Source organism: Pogoniulus pusillus, chromosome 10, assembly GCF_015220805.1.
Source record: "Pogoniulus pusillus isolate bPogPus1 chromosome 10, bPogPus1.pri, whole genome shotgun sequence".
Taxonomy (NCBI): Eukaryota; Metazoa; Chordata; class Aves; order Piciformes; family Lybiidae; genus Pogoniulus; species Pogoniulus pusillus.
In genome coordinates this window covers 10,528,857-10,553,023 of record NC_087273.1, presented here as the reverse complement: position 1 = coordinate 10,553,023, position 24,167 = coordinate 10,528,857, and the positions used below count along the sequence as shown (strand labels likewise).

The following is a 24,167-nucleotide window of genomic DNA, read 5'->3' as shown; positions in this document are numbered from 1 at the left end:
TACACTTGGGACAAAGATAATAATGAGAACAGAAAATGTATCTGCTCTATTCCCCTGACTGTGCCAGTTTTTTTTCTAACGGTCAGTTATGCAAGTGTCCCATGGGAACCTTTCTTAGTGACTTTGCTACAGTGAACATACTCAGCTCAAAAGATCATCCCCCCTCCTTTTTTTTCTTTTCTTCTTCCCCCTTAAGGAATCATAAAAATGAGAGATGACAAAGTTGCTAGGTCACCTTACCCTTTCTTCTACTACATTCTATACTTGAGTGTGTTCTATGTGGTTGTGTTTATTACTGGTCTGGCTCTGAAAGAATTGCAGCGCTGTAAATCACTGAGATCCCATGGGAAGGAAGTAGATGAGAAGTTATTTATTTCAGATAATGATCTCTTTTATTCTCTTTGATAAAACAAAGCACTCACATTGATATGTAGAGCTGTAATGTTGCACAGAATTCTAAAACCAGAACAGCCCAGGATGTAGTTTTGCTCTTCCTTACAATTTCATTCATATGATTAGTGTTAACATTAACAAAATGAGAACACTAAAAGTAGTACAAGTGCTAAACTAAGAGTACTGGCAAAAGTAGGTCAAAAATCAGAACATTAGTGCCAAGCACTAAGAAAATTGGAATGGTTGAATACACCCACTGCATTAACCCATCCAAAAAAACATCCTGAGATTAAAATCCTCATTGGTTATGGTGAGAAAAGGCTTTATCCTGAAGAATCTTTAAGAGATGTCAGAATGTGGCCCAAGGCTGTTGGGTTGTCTCCACTTTCACAATGAAATTCCAAGCTGGACAGCCTCTTTGCTGAACTCAGTGTGTTCCCTCTATACCATGTATGCACACACTCAGCTGGGGTAACCTGTGCCAGAACTGTACATGCTTTACAGAAAGAGCAATTCTGGCATGAATTGAACACACCTAATCTCTCTGGGTTGCGTTGAGACTCCCCGTAGGCAAGGAAGGAAATATCCTGATATCTTTCTGGTGGATATTGCCACCAAATGCTTGAAAAGATTCTGTGAAGTTACCTGCACTGATTAAATCCAGAGCTTTGTAATTTAGGCAAAGAGTATTCTAGTCACTGCTTACAAATACAACAGAAGAGCCCCTCAGACTCTCCAGCAGCATGACCATTATAGAGAGTGCTTGCATTGCATCCTCACAATTAAATTGTGTTAGTTTTTAATGGCCCTTTGAGATAGTTCAGAAAATACCTGAAAATGTGCATTGATCTGTACCCACACTGTAAAAACAGCTGAAAAACGGCTAAGAAAGGAATAGGACCAGAGACAGGTCCTATGTGCACAACTTAATCACGCACAAAGAGAACTGAAAACCAAGTTGTATTTAAATTGGGCACTTGCTGATCCTGCAGTTACAGATTTGTCTTTGAGTAGACAAGCCCCTCACTTACTTTATTAGAAGATACTGTATGCCCTTGTCTTGGTAGGGCATAAATCCTGCCAGGCAGGCTTAACCCTGGCTCCCCTCCTTCTGTTGTGCTGGGGTGCAGGAGTGAGTCAGATGAGCAAAGCCTTGAGGGCTAGGGGGCTTTGTCAGGTGTCTTGTGCTGCCCTCACCAGTGTCTGCGTGGTCAAAGGAGGCACAAAGCTTTGAATTCATTGGCCAGAAGAATGATCCTAGTGCCTATTGGCCAGTTTGATTTTCAAATCGAAATATGATGTAGATGATGTAGAAACCACACCTTTCTGCACCCTGCCTTTCCACCAGCCTTTGTCTGCACGAAGCCTTCCTAACTCTCCTCGTTTGCGGCTTGCTAGAGGCAGCCACGTGTTGTAGCTCACACTAGTGGCTCAGCAGCATCTCTCCCCTCTGCCTGAAATACTTGTGTTTTACCCTGGGATCATCGTGAGTTTGAAAGTGTCTTTCATACAGGAGACTTACTCAGGGACCAAAAGCGTTGTGAGTACCTACGCCGGAGTGAGTGCCACAAGCATAGTTAGAATTTTCCTGTTCTCGCATTCTCTCTCTTTTCTGATTGCTTAAACTGTTTAATTCTGTACAATTGCTTCCTGTCAACTGAAAATTGAAAGAACCTCAGGGAATTTCCCCGATTTTTGAATATTAATAATAAAAATTAATATTCATGCAGAAATTAATAGTCCTCATTCATAATGATTATTAATTTCTGATACAGTCCTTCTACTCTCACGATTTTGATAGATTAATGTCTCTGTCATGGCAATGCCAACCCTTTCATCATAACAGAGGCTGTTCTGAGTTACACCATCTTCAGGACACAGGCAAGCTTTTTGTTCAAAAGCTACCCCCCTCCCAACAGTACAGCTGTGTTTCTGTGTTTACAATATTCAGGTTTGCACAAGCAATGGCAAGTATTTCTTACATACAAAAATAATCCTTATCACTTCAGTAGCAAGGTTTTGCCCTTCAAAAAATGCTCCTTTGATTTTTAGTAACAGAGGTCAGTGACTCCACTTCTTGATTTTTAAGTCTTCGTGTAATAGAGGGTAGTTTGCCTCCTTAGAGCTGGAGCAAGAAGTAATTAATACTCATCTAATGTTGGTGTAACCTGTCAGTCTGCAGTATGCTGGGGAAGTGAAGAATGACATAATGTCTTGTACCCTTGCCTCTTGGGGCCAAACCTAAACCAGCACTTTGCTGCACAGCAAGATTATAGCTTTTATTTTTCCTCTTCAGCTGCAGCACACTCCTTCTGAAGGGTGAGGTTCAGGACATTACCTGTGCCTTGTACTCTGCCTGAACTCTGGCTGTAGGTACAGAAATCCCAAATGCCTAATTGCCGCAGTGGGAAGAAATTCTGCGGTTTTTAACACACTGAAATCTGTGCAGGGATCAGCTCTAGTCTGGATTAGGAAAACTGAACTACTGTTTGAGAAAGCTGAAGTAAGCAGTCCAGAAGCTGACATTTTATTTTACTAGACCATTTTCAGCACATCAGCTAAGTGCTCCCTGATGTATACTGCTTAAAACAGTTTGCTTCACTTTACGTGATTAATTTTGCATAGTATCACACAGAGCAAACAAAGCATGTATGAATTCTGCTAAATAGAGAAAAAAAAACCAACAAAAGAATAGAATGACAAAGAGCTTTAAAGAAAATAATGATGTAAAAAGAGGTTTTGTTTATTGTAGAATCTAGTACTTTACCTGAGTATTATCAGCTCTACAGGTGTGAACACCTCAAAGCAACACATTTCCTCAGTCTCTAAATGAAGTGATTGTGCTATTGGATTCTGAGCTGATTGTGGGCATCAGCAGACACAGAGCTGCACAGCAGATAGAGAGCTGCACAGCCATCCTAGCTGTGTGTTGATTTTTAATGATGCATAAGTGACAAAGTGATTATTGGTGAGTCACAGAGCTAGCAAGACATAATTTAGTATGGGCGAGTAGATAAAATTTGCCTTATTCAAATGCCAACAACCAACCTGCCTGGTTCTTCAAGCAAGGAACTGCTGGGTGAGGTGTGGAAAGACAACCAGGTCAATAGCTGGAAATACTGGCAAAGGCTTTTAGTATTTTTGCAACATGGTGAAACAGATGGGAAGGCTGTATGACCATAGGCTAAATCCAGCAATGGTGGAGGAGGTAGACTGTGCCCAATTAATGAGAGAGCAAGATTAAGCTACAAAGGCTCTAGGATGGAAACTTCTGTGGGACATGAGAGTCTGTTATGTGGCATCTGCTAGTACTGCAATAAGCGAAGCAGGAATAAGCTTTTTAGGCTACTCTTGTTTAATTAAAGTGAGTCATTATGTGGTCAACAGGGCCCTTCCGTTACATACTGTGAGTCAAAATAACATATATTAATATGTTAATATGTTATATATAATATATATAACATATATTAACAGGAAGACTTCTAGTGCCAAATACCGAACGGTTTGCACAGAACTCCTTCATTTTCTACTCTACCTTTTCTTTATTTTCTCAGACAAACACTGAAATGAAAAATACACAAAGCCTTGCTTCCAAATTATCTTTGTGCCAAAACTGAGCAATGCATCTTTGGATCTTGACTTTGAAAAACTCAAAATAACCTAAATCTTATCTTTTCTTCATCATTTATATATTAGAGGTTTTTTATATATATATAAAAGAGGAGGCTCAGGGATGACCTCATTGCTGTCTACAACTACCTGAAGGGAGGATGTAGCCAGGTGGGGGTTGGTCTCTTCTCCCAGGCAACCAGCAGCAGAACAAGGGGACACAGTCTCAAGTTGTGCCAGGGGAAGTACAGACTGGATGTTAGGAGAAAGTTGTTGCCAGAGAGAGTGATTGGCATTGGAATGGGCTGCCCAGGGAGGTGGTGGAGGCACCGTCCCTGAAGGTGTTCAAGAGAAGAGTGGATGAGGCACTTAGTGCCATGGTGTAGTTGACTGGCTAGGGCTGGGTGCTAGGTTGGATCTTGGAGGTCTCTTCCAACCTGCTTGATTCTATGATTCTAAAAATAAAGCTAAAATTTAGACAAGTTGCTAAATTTCAACAACCTTTTAAAAGGAGAAAGTGCTTAGTACAGACCACAGAACATTTTGAGAGGGTTGAACGCATGCATAGATATTAGGCTGGGCTGTTAGAATGGGCTGTTTATGTAATCAGCTCAATAACAATGACACAATATTAAACCCTTGAAAATAGGCCATTTGAGATAGATGCACCAGGGTCCTGCTTTGCAAGATTTCTGCAGTGAAGTTGCAAGAATGAGTTTGAATAATTGGCTATTATCTTTTTCCATCAGCAAAACTTTGCAAATCCCAAGTGAAATCAAACATTGAAACTTAACTCACAGGAGAAATGCTAAGCTAAACATTACTAAAGCTGTCCTGTATTTTAAAACATCTCAGGCCTAACGTGCTACATGTAAGTACTGGCTCTGGGAAAAACAACTAGCAGCTGAGTGCTGACTCGGAAGTAAATGATACATTGAGAAAGCAGCAGCCGAGTTAAGATGAAACACAATACCCATGTGGACATCAGCTGCTTCAGTCATGAGGGAATCAGCCATTGCAGCTGAAAAACCTGCTTACCTCCTGCTGCTCTGGAGCTTAATAACTCATGCTTGAAAATGTTTCTGAGACCTGGAAGATGAAAACTGCCACATATCTAAAACTAAACAAAAGCAAAAGGACTATTCACTTAACTTGCTTGGCACAGAAGTTGAGCTTGCAACACCATTAGGAAGAAGTTCTTCACAGAGAGAGTGATTTCCCATTGGAATGGGCTGCCCAGGGAGGTGGTGGAGGCACCGTCCCTGGAGGTCTTCAAGAAAAGACTGGATGAGGCACTTAGTGCCATGGTCTAGTTGATTGGTTAGGGCTGGGTGCTAGGTTGGACTGGATGATCTTGGAGGTCTCTTCCAGCCTGGTTGATTCTATGATTCTATGATTACTTTTAAGGCAGTAACTGCCATAAATGATACAATAGCCACATCACTGAGGAACCTGAAAAATCCCTTTGCAGCTCCACACAAGGTTGCATGTTTTAGCTGCAAACTACAGCAAGCCAAAGTAGTTCAGGTGTTTGGTTGTTGCAATTTCCTTACAACCAGACTAGCTCTGACCAGAGCTAGTAAGAATGGGGGCCTTCAAAACACTGTGCAGATGTATATGATACCTTACAGTCCCCTCAAAGGAAGACAGTTAATGGGGAGGCTGATCTGAGAAGTGAAGTACATACAGAAGTGCATATCCCAAATCATTTAAATGGGCTTTTACTGATCTAAAGAGCAGATTCTGGCTAGAAGAAATGTGGCCAGTCTAGACATGCTCAAGAGTTTGTCTTACAGCACAGTGGATCTTTGGGAAAAAAGTGAAGAATGGACAGAAACCCTAATTATTAGTTTTCCCCCAATCAGGATACTTACTCACTTTTCCTTCCATTTAAAGCATGTTCTCTAAATTTCCTTCCAAAACAACTGTTACAATTTATGTGTGATATCCCTTGATTTGATATTCAGCACAAGGAACTTTACTTTGCTTCCAAGTGCCAGCAGGCTGCAGATGTTATATTGTAAATTGTCACTGTGCTATTAGAGCTGTCTGGGGTCAGGCTGGACCTGCTGGCAGCTAGCTGGAGACAGCTGGAATTTCTGGCATAATCAGAGAATTCTCCATGTGAATAAAATGGTATTGACATCTATTGATTCAAGATTTGGAGAGATATCAGAAGATCCATAACCATTCATGGCAGTTTCCTAGATAAGCTTTTCCTCTAAATCCCCTCCTCGCCCTTGGTTTTGTCTCGCTGCTATCATATATTCATCTGCCTGAAACTGTTGTTGCAGGGTGGGCCTCTGCTTGCTGAGATCTACGGCTCTGCTGTCTGCTACAAGCTCCTTGAAATAGAAACCATTTAATGGAGAAAGTATTAGGGTGTCAAGAGCCAAAGAAACAGTGTGGATAATCTGAAAGATTCCACTGTCTCACTGAGGGCATGCAGATGCCAGTGTACTTCAGTGGCTTATAGGATGTCAAGATCACAACTCAGTGTCATCTAAGTATCTCTTAAAACACATTTTTTAATTACCTGTCATTTGAATCTAGCTCTGGCATAAGCATTATTTGTCAACAAGACTATTTTTGAATTAAAGTACTGAATAAGGAGTTGGGTTTGTGGTGGGACTAAAATTGGCAGGTTCTCAGGCCTGAAGTCAGGAATGTTCAAAAGAACAAAATGACTGAGCAAGGAAAAGAGATAAAGAAGACCTGCATCGATTTGAGCAGTCCTGTCCCAAAACCTGAGCTCTCCCACCACTTTCAAGACAAGAGTTGGTAACAAAATAAAGAAAAATCAAATAAGCACAGTTTAAAACACTGTAGTGGAAGTGTGTTGCACAAACCTCGTAGCAGAGTCTGGGAACAACAGAGATTAAAAGAGCTTCCATGGTGCTGCGAATTGAGGGAAATCTCCATAAGCAGAATGCTGAATTAGTACATGAGGTTTTATTGATGGTGAAGAAGTCAGCCTATTTCTCTGTACTGCAGGAGACTTTATAAGTATAGATTTTCTTCTCAGTCCCTACAAATAAATATGATTTCTGGTCCAAATTCATAGCATTACTATCCCATTAAAGTAAGAGTAACCTGGAGTGCTAATTAGCATCGGCCTTGTAACTGCACTTAAAAACATCCACACAATTCTGTAAGTGCTCCATGACCTGTATTCAAACCTATCTAATGCTTTTCAAGACTAATTTCTGTCACTTCAGGTTATTTTATACTCATTTTTAGGATGTATCAGCACTGGTCCAAAATACCTGTGTCCAGAGACCTAGTGCTTCTGCCTGTATTATGCTATCCAATGAACCTCTTACACACTTAGTGCCATGGTCTAGTTGATTGGCTAGGGCTGGGTGCTAGGTTGGCCTGGCTGATCTTGGAGGTCTCTTCCAACCTGGTTGATTCTATGATTCTAAGTTGCCACAGTAATGATGTTTTAAAACTGTAACATTATACATGCTGCTAATAGAGGTCAGATCTAACAAATACCCAGGCTCGTTTGATTGAGATCCCAATGTCCCCCTGAACATAGCAATGAGAAAAAGGTGAGGATTCATTGAAAAACAGAGGAATTTCCTCAGTGAATGTGAAGGTATCTGGGATGTTCCTTTAATAGAAGAGTTGCAGGAAGTGGAACTGGAGAGCATCAGTAAAATCTACAGGGAAAGAGACAGAGAAGGAAATAGATACAGAAACAGCAGCCTTAGAGAGAAGCTCTTCTGGCATTCCCAGATCTATAAGCATCATTCTTTATGGTGCTTTACCTCTAAGAGACTGTTAAGGACAAAGTTCCCTATTCTGAACTAGTGAGAGACCTCTGTGTGTAGCAACAATGCAGGCGACAGCATTTCTATGCCAGTACTCCAGGGCTGGTAATGCAGCACCAGGGGAAACTTCATGCCTGTTGCCCTTGCCTGCATCTGGGAATTAGGCAGAGGAATTCCTGCAGCTCTTGAATGTTATTCCTTCTTGCAGCTTTCACATAAACTACCCCCTGAGACTCATTTCCTGCCAGATCTCAAACCCTTTCGAGCACTGATGAGAAGAGCAATCATTTCTTCTTTAACTGTATATATCCATAAAGCATCTCACCTCTCCATAGCCAATTAAGACCCCATAAAATTCCTGCATACTCATATAAAAATTGCATTTAAGCTCCACCCCCAAAGGTCATCAGCATTCCCAAGGGTCAAACATATAGAGCAGATACAACTATGAGTTTGATACTTTAAGACAGCTTCTGAAAATAAAAATATTGTATTAACTCATAAAAACAAAACTCACTTAAGCTGAAATAAAGTGAAACATGCTCAGATGAGAAGGCTACACAGAGAGCTTTCCATTCCAAAAAGCTGAGGCTAGCTGACTGCCATCATGTCATATCATGATATGTTATCTTTTACACGCATTAATCCTGCTAACTGGTGCCTAGGGATTTTCACAGCCATTTCAGCACCTCCAAGGTGACATCTAAGGGGAATTACATTTTGCATCAGTAACTAAGTGTAAAGGCACATAAACCCAAACGTGGGACATGTGCTAAAACCTGCTGTCACAGAATCCTTCAAAACCCTTTACATTTGGCCCTTGCCGTTCCCCCACATAGCACATTAGTGATTTCTGTCTTTTAAAATTAGTCTTCCACTCCACACACAAGGAAAGACAGGTTTCATCAGCATGTAAATAACTTAGTCCTTCATGCATAGTTTCCTACTTTGTTCTTGCAAAGATTTTGCTCTTGCTGTGGGGTGTGGAGCTTTTTACAAGTCAGGCTTATAATCTTCAAGGCAGTTAATTCTGGATTTCCTATTGATAGATTATGCCAGTTCTATCAATCTGAATGGACCTTTTCTAGTTTCTTTGCTGCTCTCCTGTCATTTCTACCTTTTGCTTCCCCTGTTGCTGTGATGAGATGACCTACTTGCAGCACAGAGAGGAAGGAAGTAGCCTTTGGAGACCAGATATCAGCTTGTTTGATGAGAGCAATGGGAGGGGCTGCTGCAAACAGAATAGGCTCCTGCCAACATTCTGGAGAAACAATTCAACTAATTAAAATCTGATTTAACATCGGGCAGTTGGCTTAAAAAATATGTATGAAAATGAATATATATGGTCTTAATAGAGTTTTGACATACTTTGCACAGCATTAATACATCATGATTTGTTTTAATAACTGTGTTATAACAAGCTGAATCTCCTGGGCTACGCAATGTTTATAAGCAGTATCATTTATGGATGGTTTTCTCTGGCACACTTTTCTTACAGCTCATTAGCAATTGCTTAATATTTTACAGTCTGGGCTATAGGCCATGGCAAAAACTGGTTTAGAAAGTTTGAAAAACAATAATAATTAAAAAAAAAACCCAAACACCAGCAAAGAAACAACTCCTCTTTTTCCAAGAACACATCCAGAGTCAAACTCTAAGCAAACACATTTATAAGTGTTAAGTTGCTGTGCTTTCCAGTGTTCACACTTTTGAAATATGCTCTGGATTACCCCTGGATTAATGGCACAGGTGATGTTCAGGAATTAAGGACATGCTTGTTGATGCCCATGAAATATCTGCCCAATTTTGACTTAATTGCAGTGTCTGAAGCTGCCATTTGTGAGTATTCAGTGGAAAATAATTAAAGGCTGGCAAGGAAACTCTCCAAGGAGCCTGCAATAATACCACCACTCAGAGTGAGTTGTGAAGATAAACCTGCTAACATTTGTGAAACACTCAGATGCTGCGATAATGAACTTCCTGAAAAGCTCATGAGAATGGCAATAAATCTGTAATCAAGTGTGATATTAGGATGCTGTCTTGTAAATAGAACTGTGTACCTGACACTGAACACTCCAAATTTACTAGCTGCCACTCCGTCACTGGCAGTTTAAAGGAGAATCATAAAGATAAAATTAGTGTAAATTGATATATATAGAAAGAGATTATTGATATAGAAAGATATAAACAAGGGTTTGGCAAATTTCATACTCAAGTGTCAGATTAAGTTCAGAAGTTCAAAGCTGTGATTCTGTACTTTAAGTTTCAGAGGGTTTGACTTTGGCCACTTGGTCCCTGAATGTTATTAAATTGTTTATTTTATTGTACATGACTGATCAGTGTCATTATGTCAGCTGAGTAGCCTAGAACAGCGGCCTGTTAATACAGTGTGTCAGCTGGTTGATTGCAGTCTACTTATTTTTCCCCTGTAGAGGTGGAAGCATGCATGAATTAATCTAGTCTAATCTAACAGCCCATCCTCTGAAAGGATTCACAATTTATTAAAATGCCATCTTCAAGGAAAAGCTGGATGCACTATTGCATTTCACAGCTGTAGCTGTGCTCCCTGCCTGTTGGTACAGATTGATGAACTGCACATTCTGCTCCCTACCAGATCCTTGACTTAATGCAAACTACACATTCATTTTCCTTGACAGCAAAAAGGGAATGCTGAAAACAGGTGAACTGATTACAGTCATGTATTCATTCAAACATTGTTAGCTTAGATGCCTTGTACTGTTTGTATTCAGACCTGTATCTGTGCTGGCTCGTTTCATTTTTATATTGCACTGAGGGAAAATCATAGGACACAAGTCAAGCCAAACAGAAGAAATTCTTTTACAAAGGTGGTTGGGTTTTTTTTGCCCAAGACTGAACTCCTTGAACAGTACAAGCGGATATGAGCCAGTGTTTCTCTGAACTTGCCTTTTTCTCTACATAAACATCCATTTGATTTGGTTGCAAACCTCAGAAGTAGGCTTTTCAGTTACCAACCAGAAACACAAAGACTAGTGAATAAACCATTTCTCTTCATGGAAGATCACCATAGCATACACAAAAAATGACACTGAGCACCATGCACACCTCAGCAGGCTCTTTAGCTGGAAAAAAACAGTGTAAAATTCAGCTGCTTCCTGGAAAAGCTGAGGATGCACCTGAAGCATTTGTTTTCTGAGTGGGAAAAGAGAAGGCTAACTCTCAGCAGCTTCAACAGAGCAATGGTGACAGGACCTGAGAGATTCAAAGTAGAGAAAGCAAGACTCTCAAAGAAAGCACTTCATGCCCTTGCCTATGAAAATTTTGTTGGTTTAAAGCAAAGCTTTGTTTATTTTGCTTAAAAGCCCATTCATTTTAGAGGACTCTAATGAAAATGAAAGAATTATTTTATGTGTGTGCCTTTATAGCTTGCTCATTCCCTGCATTACTAGTCTTTATGACTCTCTCCTTAGAGGGAGTGAAAGAAGGAAGGGCTTCTACAGTTTTTCATTGCAAGACACTTATGTGATAGAAATAAATAGACTAAGAGTGTTGATCCACAGAAGAGAAGCAGAATGAAAGACAAGATTTTTTCGAGTAGACTGCCTGGAACAATAGCATAAACAAAGCTAACAGAGATCAGTTGGGGCTCACATGTACCTTCAGATTTCATTCCACTGTAGGGAATGTTCCTTTGAAGACACGGTTGCCATTACCCTTCTTTGTCTGGTGAGCCAGGGCAAACAGAAGAGGGCTGGCCTAAGTAACAGTGTCAAAGAAATAATAGAGCAGCACCAAAGCTAACAAAGCACAAGGAGATGTGCAGCATTCTCAGAGAGCTAAAAGTTGGTCATTAGAATGTGTGGTTTTGTGCATTTTCTCAGTCGCTTGTAAGTTCATCTTTGGTTCTAGGATCTCAGAACTGTAACGTATCTCCAGGAGCAGCATGGCAGGTACTACTCCAGAGCTCACTAGCAGAGATGACATGATCACTTAATCTCATCAAACTCTTTAACACCAGTCATGGCACAGTACCTAGACTGCTCTCTGGCTTCTTTCCTCATAGCACCATCATTACTGTGACAGTAACCCACTTTCTCATCCTTTTTTTTTTTCACAGATTCTCAGCTGTCACTTACCCCCTCCTGCATTCCTTATTCCTCTCTCCATTTCTTTCATATTATAAAAATAAAAAGGAATGTATCTGGAAAGACAAAATGCAACTACTGCAATCCTGATTGCCTTGAGGTGGTCATATAACTTCTCTCTGCTATGAATTCATCTTGACCTGGCAACACCAAATTCACCTACTACTTAATACAGTGGGTTTCCAGCCCTGTGTGGAGCCTGACACTGACCAAACAAGGATGATGCTAGTTCCTGTCTTGTTTTCTCTATTTTGCCTACAATAATCAGAAGGGATGCACTGAAGATGATGGTATTGCCATGATTCTTTTACCAGATGGCATTTCATTTTTACAGACAGAAACCTTCAAAGTACTACTAGGTCTCTGTGGAGAAGGAATTCCATAAGGCAAGATTATGCACATAACACTGTATTTCAGAAATGCATTTAATTACAGGACCCCAAAGCCTGGGACTGAGATCTTGTAAGACCTCTCTCAGATCATTCAGGAGACCCATTTCTATTTCTGAATTGTGAAGCATGCATGTTATAAGTCAGAAGGTTAGCAAAGAAAATTCACCTGGGAATTACTGATTAATTTAACATGATCTGCCTGCTGAACTCCTTACTCTCTAGATTAGCATGCAATATCAGCTGAAGAAGCCCAAAATACCATTTACCTTTCAAATAAAACACAGGTTCAGAGCAACTTTGTAATCTATAATCATTATTAAACTGATGAAAATACTGTTTTCTTTTACCACAATATACAATTAAGTAAGACAATTGAGTCTAAGTGGCTTGAACTATTACATTAGCAGTACTCACTAGTAAAAGCTCAGCACATTTTTGTTTCTCTCTAGAAAATTTCTCCCAAGGCCCTGTACACTTTGGGTTAATTTTGTTTAGCTTTTAAGAAACATTTTTAGACTATTAGCTTTCTGTCTTGAGAGGAAAAGTAGTTCTTTACCAGTGCTGCTACCAGCTCCCACCTGCTTCCAGAATGCCAGCCATTCCCAGGGTAAGAATCATAGAATCAACCAGCTTGGAAGAGACCTCCAAGATCGTCCAGTTCAACCTAGCACCCAGCCCTAGCCAGTCAACTAGACCAAGGCACTAAGTGCCTCATCCAGCCTTTTCTTGAACACCTCCAGGGACAGTGCCTCCACCACCTCCCTGGGCAGCCCATTCCAATGGCAAATCACTTTCTCTGACAACAACTTCCTCCTAACATCCAGCCTGTACTTCCTCTGGCACAAATTGAGACTGTGTCCCCTTGTTCTATTGGTGGTTGCCTGGGAGAAGAGGCCAACCCTCACCTGGCTACATCTTCCCTTCAGGTCACCCCTGAGCCTCCTTTTCTCCAGGCTAAACACCCCCAGCTCCCTCAGCCTCTCCTCATAGGGTTTGTGTTCCAGGCCCTTCACCAGCCTTGTTGCCTTTCTCTGGACATGTTCCAGCACCTCAACATCTCTCTTGAATTGAGGAGTCCAGAACTGGAGCATGTGTAAGCATGTGTGAAGCAGCCAGGCTGTGGCACACCACAGAGACATCTCCCAGTAATGCCAGTGTAACAGTAGGGACAGATGGACCTCTGACACTGCTGTGACAAAGGGTTTGCAGCTTGACTTGATAGTGCACTTTCCACCTTAACAGGGAGGCAAGTCACCATTACTGCTGGGAATATGACTGCCTTTGAGTCTTGCTTACTTGGCAAAAGTCTGATCACTGTTCTCTAGCAGTAGGACTTCTTATAGCACAAAACATTGGATTAGCTCTTCATTCTTTGACTGCAGGTAGGGGTTTTAGTACCTTCAATGTGTCAGATCAATATTGAATGCTTTTAAAAATTCCACTGCAACTATGCCATGTTCTCTCTCTCCCTTTTCTTAGCAGTGGTCTTTTAAAAGAGAGAAAATAAAGCACAGAAAAAGAAAGCTGCTGATTTACTTCCCAGTCCAGAGTTCCTCACTCAGTCAACCCTGCCAATACCTATTTACTAATGCCAGCACTAGTGTGTGAAACAAGCTGCTCCTTCTGCTGCATTCAGGATTTCTGCCACAGCTTCTGCGCCCTCTGTGCCCTCAAAAGAACTTTGAAAAAAGACCAATCTGCTGTTAAATGCCTGCTTCAAAAAAGCCTTTCAACAAACACAAAAGCCACAGTCCTTCACCGTTTTTCTGCTCCCAGCACTTCTATGTTCCATGTGGAGAAGCGAGACTGTGGTGCTGTGCAAGGTAATCCCTGAGGAGGTGGCATCACCACTTCATTTTTGGTTGGATAACAAAACCAGAAAGTATTTCTGGGTTGGTGGTAGTGTTACCCAGTGTGGGAAAGATGGAAGAAGCTAAAGTTAAAAATAAAAATAAACATTGCCCTTCCTAAAGTGTGAAACCAGGCCTTCTAAGAATCAGTTGAGAGCACTGCCTTATAAATATCCTTCTTCAGTTGCCTATGCTGCACATCAGATGTGGATGTCAGAAGCAGTGATGAAGGAGATTAAATAGGTTTAGAATGACTTTGTGGAACAAATGTAATAGATTCCAAAGATTGCTGCTTAGGGCCTCACTTACTGGATTCACTGCATGCCAAACAGCACACTGGGAACAACTGCTGTGATCTGCACTTTGGATTTCCCAGGGTTTGCTTTCCAAAAGGTGAGAAGGACAGTATCCTGCTCCCCACAAGTACAGTGTTCAGAATTCTCTGTCTTGCCATTCATTTTCTTCCTGCATATTTCTACTTTCTGCATACAGACAAAAGTCAAAAAGGCTCTCATGTTCAAACATGGTATCCCCCCCTTCCCCCATTCTCACATCACCCCATCACACCTCTCTGTTAAATAAGAGGGGACTGTAACTCAGAGTTAAGAGCAGAAGTTTAAGGCATTCTCATTCACTAAATAGTAGCATTTCCTGGATCCTTGCATCAACATCAATAATAGCAGGATTAAATTCTCTCTGTGGGTTTGATTCATCGCCTAAGTTACTGACAGAACTCACAGTTGCTTTGCTCATGCAGCGTCAAACATAGGATCAAAGAGAGCACTCGGCTGTTAAAAATACCAAGCTTGGAAAACTGTTCAGAGATGCCCACCTGAGCCCATTTAGATGTGAGATGCACATAAATGTGTGTTATCAGGCAGTGTCAGCAGGCACACATCTGCCCAGGTACATATCTGCTGCTAACAGCTGACTGAATCCAAATCTAAACATCCATACTCCAGTCCCAGTAACAAGCTCCATTTGCTAGGTATGCTACCAGCAGAGCTGACACATCTGATACATTATGGAAAGAATATGAACAGATTATTAATATTGATTTATAGCCAGTAGCCTGGCAGTAACATTTAGGAAAAGAAGGGTCAGGAAAAGATGCACACACTTCATCTGTCCTGTTTTCCATAACATTTCCCACTACTTCACACAAACTCCATCTGTCCCTCAGTATTAGGTTCATACCTAGATTCCTGCATCTGTAAGCACAAAATACCTCCAAAACTCCAGGAGAGTAATTTGTAGTTTACCTACCAGCTCTTTTCCCTCTAACTTCCAGTAAACAGTCAAAAGGTCTGCATTTGTGAATGACGAAATGCTTGAGAAAGTTGAGCGACAATGTAACAGTCCCAATGACATAATCACTAAGATTGTCTTTTTAGTAAAGAATTCAGCTGTTTATCTCTGTTTAGACTATTCATACAGCCCCAGTTGTGAGGCAGGAAATTATCTTTCTTTTAAGAAATAAATGAAGAGGCTCATCCATCAAACTCCTAAAATTAGTGCTTCTCAGTCGTTTGGTGTGACTTGTGAGCACCAAAGCTCTGAAGAAGCCAAAGATTTCTTTGTATGCAATTATGTCAAGTGCGTTCACAGAAAGTTACCAGCCCTAATTAAAAACAAAAAACCCCAACTAAACCAAAATCCAAACCAACCACCTCTCTAAAAAAGACAATCCTGAAGCCTGAAAACAGCAAAAAATACCCCAAACAGAAAGCACACAAAGGAAAGAACTAAGTATCTTCACTTCTCTGAGATGTTAACTCTGAGGCAACTACTTCTAACAAAGTGATTTCAGAAACTACCCCCCCAACCCCCAGCCACAAACATACTGTCTTGCCAGCACATGTAAGTGACTGAATGAGAAACCAAAGCTGCAGACACTAGTTGGCATTATGCCTCTTTTAGTGTTACACAATCCATCTTGAAAAACTCCAAGGACCTCTACTACCAGAGGGCTGTGCCAGATCTACTTCCCTAGTCTCTGAGAAAAACAACAAAAGCCTCAGCTACTGGCCTCAGACATGCCAGTACCTCCCCCTATGATGTTATAGACATGAGGACAGATGGCCAACTCAAATGTGTATTTCTGTGCTTCCTTTCAAATCACTTTGGCATGACCAGATGGCATTCTCTGTCTGCCTGGTATAAATTAGAACTTAAAAGTGGCTACAGCACTGCCAAAAGCAATCAATTCTACATCCTTTCAGGCACACTCTTTCCCAAAGCTGGGATGTCCCTTTCCATGATGACGGATATCTGATTCGAAATCTACCAGAGGGGAAAAAATCCCATGGAAAACATCACTATGGCAATAGCTGAAATGCAAGAGAACAGTTCTATAGCAGTGTAGAGAGCTGATAAGACAGTGGCAATGAAAGAATGAGAAAAATGTGTTTAAGAGTTTGTCACTGAGAATGTAAACTCTGACCAAGGCACCTGGATCCTGCTCCTTCCATGGTGGTCTTCATATCATGCAACTCACCAACCACTTCACCAGTTGTTAATAAAAATGCAGAACTATTAGAGACTCTGGCAGAAAGTCCTATATCTAAACCTTATATTGAGATAAAGGAGTTGTTCCTCATGGGAGTTTCCTTTTGTCTCTTACCTTAAGATGTGTTTCAGCTTTTCCCTTCACTGATGTCCATTTTTCATAATTACTCTTGGTTCTGTATCAGATGATTTGATCCATAGGAAAAGATAGTCAAAATATATTGAGGTTTTATTTGCTTGTGTCTTGGTTGAGGGATTTCACATCTGTGAAAGAAAACCAAATAATTATTATTAATTTTTCCCTTGTAATTCTATAATTTGGACAGCTAACTCTGAACAGCAGCAATCTTATTATCCTAACCGCCAGTCTGTCAGGAAAATCTCATCTCTGCTGACACTGGTCATTGTTTCTATTCTACTCTGGCTTCAGTTTATTTGATTTTGCTTGTTTTCCTCACTTTACAAATCACTGCCTTAGAGGAAAGAGACACTTCAAACCTTTGAGCCATTCGGATCTGTTTAGGTACTGCAGTTGTTCATTTATTAAATCAGATTCCCTCCTTGCTGTAGCTGCTTCTAACTTCTTAATTGCCACAAATCTATTGTTTGCTGCTATAAGTAATAAAGAATTGCAACAGAAGAATTGGATCAAGTATCTGACAAACCTCTACTCTGAAGTGCTTTTCAGCTTTTGTAATTAGAAGTCAGGCAAATCTCAAACCTGTTTTCACATCAGAGCTCTCTAATCCACCTTGGAGCGGCATGACTCTGCTCTCACTTCCTACAATTTGAAAAGAGAGATGCACATCCCCTGCCTTTCTAGAAGCTGCAGCACTACTGGCCCAGAGCCCACCATTTTCACCTTTGACATAATCTTGGTTAACATCATCTTCATTTTGGTTTTAACTTTTCCATCGATTTTGTCAATTTATTTCTGCTTTAATCCACAAATTAAATGCAAAACAGACTTAGGTGAGTTAAAGTTATATGAAAAGTATTAATGTAGTGGATTTGAAGCAGTTTATCTACATTGATTTTAAAAACTGATTACATTAGCTTGGGTAAACACTCATATAACTGAGTTGTAGGGGAATCTTCTGAAAATTCGTTTTCATCCTTTAAGTCCTGACAAGTTATTCTTTTTCTCACAACAACATCCTATTTTCTAGCAAAGTTAATGAGGCAGATTGAAGTTTTTTCTCTACAATGAAAAATGTCAATGAAAAGCTCAAAAAACTTTCTAAGCTAGGAAAAGGCACAGAATATTGCATACACCCATTATTATCTGAAATCAAGAAACCACATACCAAAAGGCAAGTGAAAATTAAGTTATACGTTCATCTGAGTCTGTCTCAGTTCTGTAAAGTAAGCACAGCAAACCTCAAGAGAAGTGCATAGGAAGACTGCTAACTGTGGTGGCCTTCAGATAAATACCCAAGGCACAGAAGTTGTAATTCTAAATGCAAATGAACGAAGACACTCTGGCCATCAACACACAGTGAGTCACCTCTAGTCCCTAACGTGTGCCACGTAAGAGATGAAGACAGCCCTCAAGAATTCAGCCTTAGAGTAGTAGCAGGAATTTTCCTATTGATGTTGCTATCCCTGCAGCACCAGGATTCATATTTATCCCTGCTAGAGTTAGCAGAGGACAGTCTGGTTTATTTACTTATTTGGCTTTTAAAGACATTGAATATACAGAAGTAGGACATGTCACTGTTTCAGTGCTTTCCTCTTTTTTATGCCTATATATCCACACATTTTAATTTCCTCACTCTCCTTCTCCCTACTGATAATGTCTGTAAACTTGAAAACAGCAGCAGAGAGCCCCTGGAATGCAAGGTTCATGGCAGTTCCACGTAGCTGACAATCCTAAGTGCTTCAATGATTTCTGAAAATTGATCCATGGACATGTCCAGTGGTCAGACGGTAACAAGCATAGGTGTAATTGTGCTACCTATAATTTAATTAGCCTAGCTAATGAGATCAGCAATCAGCAGCAGTAAACATGCCAGCATGGCCTGGATGCTCTGCCTCCCAAGTAAGCACATTGTCTGGGAGGGATGTTGCACAGCTTGTGCCGACTCCTCACCATGTGCCATCATCACAACTTCTGCTCTGGTGAGGTGTATATCTGTCCACATTACATTTGGTGCATCTTGCAGGTGGCTTACTGTACAAACATTGGAGAGGAGGAAGGAAAGCAGTACAGTGCAGATTACTGGCTCAGGAGATAGATGGTAGAAACAACATTTAATTTTGCCTCACCTCTTAAAATGGAAAGAGAAGGAGAAAGACATGTCTGTTTCCCATCTGCAGTATGCCACTGTGGGAAAAGGTCAGCATGCTGTTCTAGATAGTCAGAAACAACAAAACTCAATATAATTTTGCCAATATTTTGTAGGCAGTAAAGGGAGGAGGTCTACACAGGCTGTTGTTTCTCTGAGAAGCTGAAAACACTGCCTTTTGCAACGAACAAACCCGCTCCTGTCTGCATCACCTCAAAGAAGCACAGACACACTGGTAACTACGTGACACACAAATGCACCCAAACAGCTCCAGAAACTCTTGATGAATGCGAGCATGTGGTTACAGATGTTATTCCTTCAAGTGCTAATAAAACACATGGTGAAACAGGGTAACATTTTGAAATTGCTTGTTTTAAATCTGACTGTCCACCAGAGGACTGGTTTTTGTTCATGAGGTTACAACCATTTCTTTCGTATAAGAAATAAGTGTAAAAATCTAAAGTAGCCTTGAAACATCATCTTAAAGACAAAATGAAGGAATTCAGAGAAATCTGTGGACATGGTGTCCAGAATTTGCAATTCAAAATACTGTAATTCCCTAGAAGCTGATCTGCCCTCAGAAAACTGAACATTGTTTGGGTGTTTGAAACTTCATCTCCACTTCAAGTGGCACTTGACGTTTTCTACATGAAGAAGGGAATAAAGCAAATGCTGAAGGACTTGTGTACATTCTTACATTTGTTAAATGCTGCTTGGTTTTTGACTACTGTACTGATTAGCCAAAGTCCATGTGGGGGGTATAACAACATTATCTGCCTTTTCTATGCCAAAAGATCCCTAAAGCTTGCATTTCTTTGGATTAGTATGATGGTTCTCAGTTCACAAGTCTTAATTTAGAGTAGCTCTAGTAACTTCTCCAAGTACTACAAGTGTCCACTACAGAGTATTTAGCTATATTGTACAGGTACTACATGTACAACATGGAGTGTCAATTTCCATTAAGTACTCAATTGCATTTTGTTTTAAACATTTTGTCCCAATAATGATAAAAGTTCTTCAAAAAGTTCTTCCCATGTATCCAATCTAAATGGCTAAATAGTGTTGTGGTAACCAGTGTTGCCCAAGAGTAGAAGCTAGGTAAGGCTTGATGAGTTATAAACCATCAAATACAAAATTCAAGTGTTGAACTCAATTACTCTGACTATCAGTGTACATGAACCTCTTCTTCCAGTTGGAATATTAATGTCTGCAGGGAATGATGATGCCATTTGGTTCTCATAAATTACTATTTAAAATAGAAATGCCTCTTAAAGCTACAGGAACTGTGAGAGAGAACAGCTGTTTGTGACACAAGAACAGCAGTTGCTGTTCTTCTAAGAGAAGACAGAAGAGACTCGTGAGTAAAGTTGTGCACCTTTAAAAGCAAGCCACTGCAATTAATGTTAGAGAGAAACATCACTGAAGTGTAAAGTTCTGCTCTTACTCAAAAGTTTGACAGATGACACCAAGCTAGGAGCAGGTGTTGATCTGTTGGAAGGTAGGAGAGCCCTGCAGAGGGACCTGGACAGGCTGGATGGGTGGGCAGAGGCCAATGGGATGAGATTTAACAAGGCCAAGTGCAGGGTTCTGCACTTTGGCCACAATAACCCCAAGCAGCGCTATAGGCTGGGGACTGAGTGGCTGGAGAGCAGCCAGGAGGAAAGGGACCTGGGGGTACTGATAGACAGTAAGCTGAAGATGAGCCAGCAGTGTGCCCAGGTGGCCAAGAGAGCCAATGGCATCCTGGCCTGCATCAGGAACAGTGTGGCCAGTAGGACAAGGGAGGTTATTCTTCCCCTGTACTCAGCACTGGTCAGGCCACACCTTGAGTACTGTGTCCAGTTCTGGGCCCCTCAATTCAAGAAAGATGTTGAGGTACTGGAACATGTCCAGAGAAGGGCAACGAAGCTGGTGAGGGGCCTGGAACACAAATCCTATGAGGAGAGGTTGAGGGAGCTGGGCCTGTTTAGCCTGGAGAAGAGGAGGCTCAGGGGTGATCTTATTACTGTCTACAACTACCTGAAGGGACATTGTAGCCAGGTGGGGGGTGGCCTCTTCTCCCAGGTAACCAGCAATAGAACAAGGGGACACAGTCTCAAGTTGTGCCAGGGTAGGTATAGGCTGGATGTTAGGAAGAAGTTTTTCACAGAGAGAGTGATTTCCCATTGGAATGGGCTGCCCAGGGAGGTGGTGGAGGCACCGTCCCTGGGGGTCTTCAAGAAAAGACTGGATGAGGCACTTAGTGCCATGGTCTAGTTGACTGGCTAGGGCTGGGTGATAGGTTGGACTCGATGATCTTGGAGGTATCTTCCAACCTGGTTGATTCTATGATTCTATGATTCTATGAAAAGCAGAGTTGAATATCACAAGCACCCAGTGACCAATGATGTAAAAGAATATATGGCTTGCTTAGCACATGGGAACTTGTAGACATTTCAGTGAGCAGGGTTGTTCTGAACACTCACTTCCAAACAAATGAAGGTAGCAGAATGCCACAAGTGTGCTTTGGCTCCAGTTAGCTCCCTCTAGGTGGTTTCAAATTTAAACCAAGCTTTCTAGATCTGTGGCCATATGCTGGTGTTCTGGCTAGGAGGTAAATTTCACATCCATGTGAATGAGGTTTTGTGTTTTTCTGGGAGACTTTATGTGCTAGTTTGAGACAAATTGGAATATTTTAGTGAGAGAAAATAGATTATAGCTGTGAAAAGAAAACAATGGTGATATCTACTTCACTCAGGTTTGCTGAGATGTGTAAAAACAAGAACATAAATATAGATAAGGCAGTTGGTGTGTGCCTCTGGGAGCCTCTGCTTTCTCTTTGGGCTGCTTTCTGTGTAACTAATCCTTTTGCTTTCTAACCCCCTTGCTGATCCTCGCAGCTCACCTTGCACATAAGGCAAACTCTGGGATAAGGTAGAGGGGTGGAAAGAAGGTGGAAGGGTGGTTGAGAGCCCCTCCTGGGGACTCTAATTTCTGGGTGGGCTCTTGTGTTTCTGTATTACCTTTAACTTGTATATTTCTGTATACAGCTGTAAATATCTGCTTGTATATTGTGCTATGCTGTAAATATAAAGCTTCATTCCTTAACTTCCAGCTTGGCTGAAGTCTGGGTGATTTCATAAGAGTGGGGGGTGAGTAACAACATCCAAGCCATCACACATCACAAAAGTTATTTTATGGGTATTGTCTAGCTTCAACACTTTTGAGGCAAACACTAAGTAAAAAAAGGCAGCAATAAAACTGCTTCTTTTCCACACAGAGAGCTTGTACCTGTATGAGATGCTCCTCACTAACTGATTTTTATATCTGCTATAATATGGGGTTCTCTCTTCACTAAGCAATGCTATTAAATTAATATATTGATCTAACTTAGGCTGTAACCCAATAAACAGTTCAGATCATATTCTGAAATCTGACTGAAGCAGTACAGTCAAGGATGACAGCTGAAGCTTGTGAAAAGGGAGCCCAGTACAGAACAATCTCCTTTCTATTCACCCAAAAGAAACCATGAATTTAAGACCCCAAGATGTAGGGGCCTAAACTCAGGTTCAGTGACGCTGTAAGATTTCTCTGTTACATTGTGACTTTCAGGATATTGCTTTTGGAAGAGCTTTTTATGGTTTTGTCTTCATTTTAGGTCTCTGCATAAAGATTCAATTTAGAAAAGATTCAAGTGCATTTGTGTGCAAGAGACAGCTTCTCCTTTTTGATCTTTTTTTGGGCTGAGCAGCACTGAAGAAGGGCTATCTTGCCTAGGGCACTCCCTTTTTGCTCAATGCCAGGTCCAGGCAGACAATGATAGACTGTATTTGTTTTAATAGAGCTTTGTGTACTATGCAGAATAGTTTAAACATTGCTGCTTGTGAGGAATGCTTTGGTCTACACTGCTGCAGGCCAGGAAAACTGTGGTTACAGAGATGAATGCAGAAGGATATATAGCTATTTTTAGTCAACATGTTGCAAGGTTTCAGACACACAGTAATGCACTCCTGGTAGATCTTGAAATACTTGTGAGAGTATCACAGAAATGTAGAGCTCTACAAGGGCTGTCAAGAAGCATTGCTCAAGGCCTGAGGCAAGATTCATTTTATTTGGACCACTGCAGAGGTGTTTGTCTAATATAGTTCCAAATGAGGGACGTCACAGCCTTTTGCAAGGCTTCACTACATTTACAAGTGGGCATTTTCCTTATCTTTCTCCATTACTCCTTGGCATTGCTCTAAGGGACACCGAAAAATGTTACTGTCATTTCCGAAGGAATCTGTTTATTCTTCAAACAACCAGCAATAGAACAATGGGACACAGTCTCAAGTTGTGCCAGGGGATTTATAGGCTGGATGTTAGGAGGAAGTTGTTGCCAGAGAGAGTGATTGGCATTGGAATGGGCTGCCCAGGGAGGTGGTGGAGGCACCGTCCCTGGAGGTGTTCAAGAAAAGACTGGATGAGGCACTTAGTGCCATGGTCTAGATGACTGGACAGGGCTGGGTGCTAGGTTGGACTGGATGATCTTGGAGGTCTCTTCCAACCTGATTGATTCTGTGATTCTATGATTCTCTCAAATTGAATAAAAAAACCACAGAACTGTATTTGGAGAAATGCAGAGAAGAAATTACAGAAGCAGCTACAACAGGCATGCCGAACCCCCTTGAATTTTCCCCCAGTCCAAAACTAAATCTATAATCCCTGGTGTTCCAATCCTCCCCCCCTCAAGGCCACTGCCATCCATAGGCCTGAACACAAGCTTCTGGAGGCCTCAAAACAGGCCTACTGCTTATATGTTAGTTCACTAAAGTGGCTCCCACTTGACAGAGGGCAGGAGGGGGAGGAAAGGAGAACGAGCTGGCCTTGCCATGAGCTCATAAAGAGATAGCAGAATGATGGGATTGGATAACAGCCTTCTAGTCCTCAGAGATTTTTTTTAACCCTATAGCTCTCAACCTGGGAGAGACTATTATTACATCCATACTTCCTTATTTTCCAGAGCAAGCAATTGGGGTTGCTATAACCTTGCTCCTCAAGAGCAGTGCCCAGACCTGGCCATAGTACTCCATCCACAGGCCCCAGTTCTGGACATTATTGCATTCATACAGGTGTGTGTGGTCTTTTCTTTTCAAAGCTAGACAAATACAGAGTATTCTCCCTTAACTGACATGGAACAACCCTGTTAACACACACTGCCTGCCTTGGCCTACAGCATCATATTTTTAAACATTCAGTCAGATCCTGA

General features: G+C 41.2%; 1 protein-coding gene across 4 annotated transcripts in view; it reads right to left on the bottom strand.

Annotated features, from left to right (window-relative positions):
- The window catches only part of LOC135178711 (bifunctional heparan sulfate N-deacetylase/N-sulfotransferase 3), a 382,468-nt gene that overhangs the window by 203,792 nt on the left and 154,509 nt on the right, over nucleotides 1-24,167 (bottom strand). For all 4 annotated transcript variants that reach the window (XM_064149865.1, XM_064149862.1, XM_064149864.1 and 1 more), the window contains exon 2: nucleotides 16,768-16,916. The gene's annotated coding sequence lies outside the window, so the exon portion shown is untranslated. The remainder of the gene's footprint in view (nucleotides 1-16,767; nucleotides 16,917-24,167) is intronic.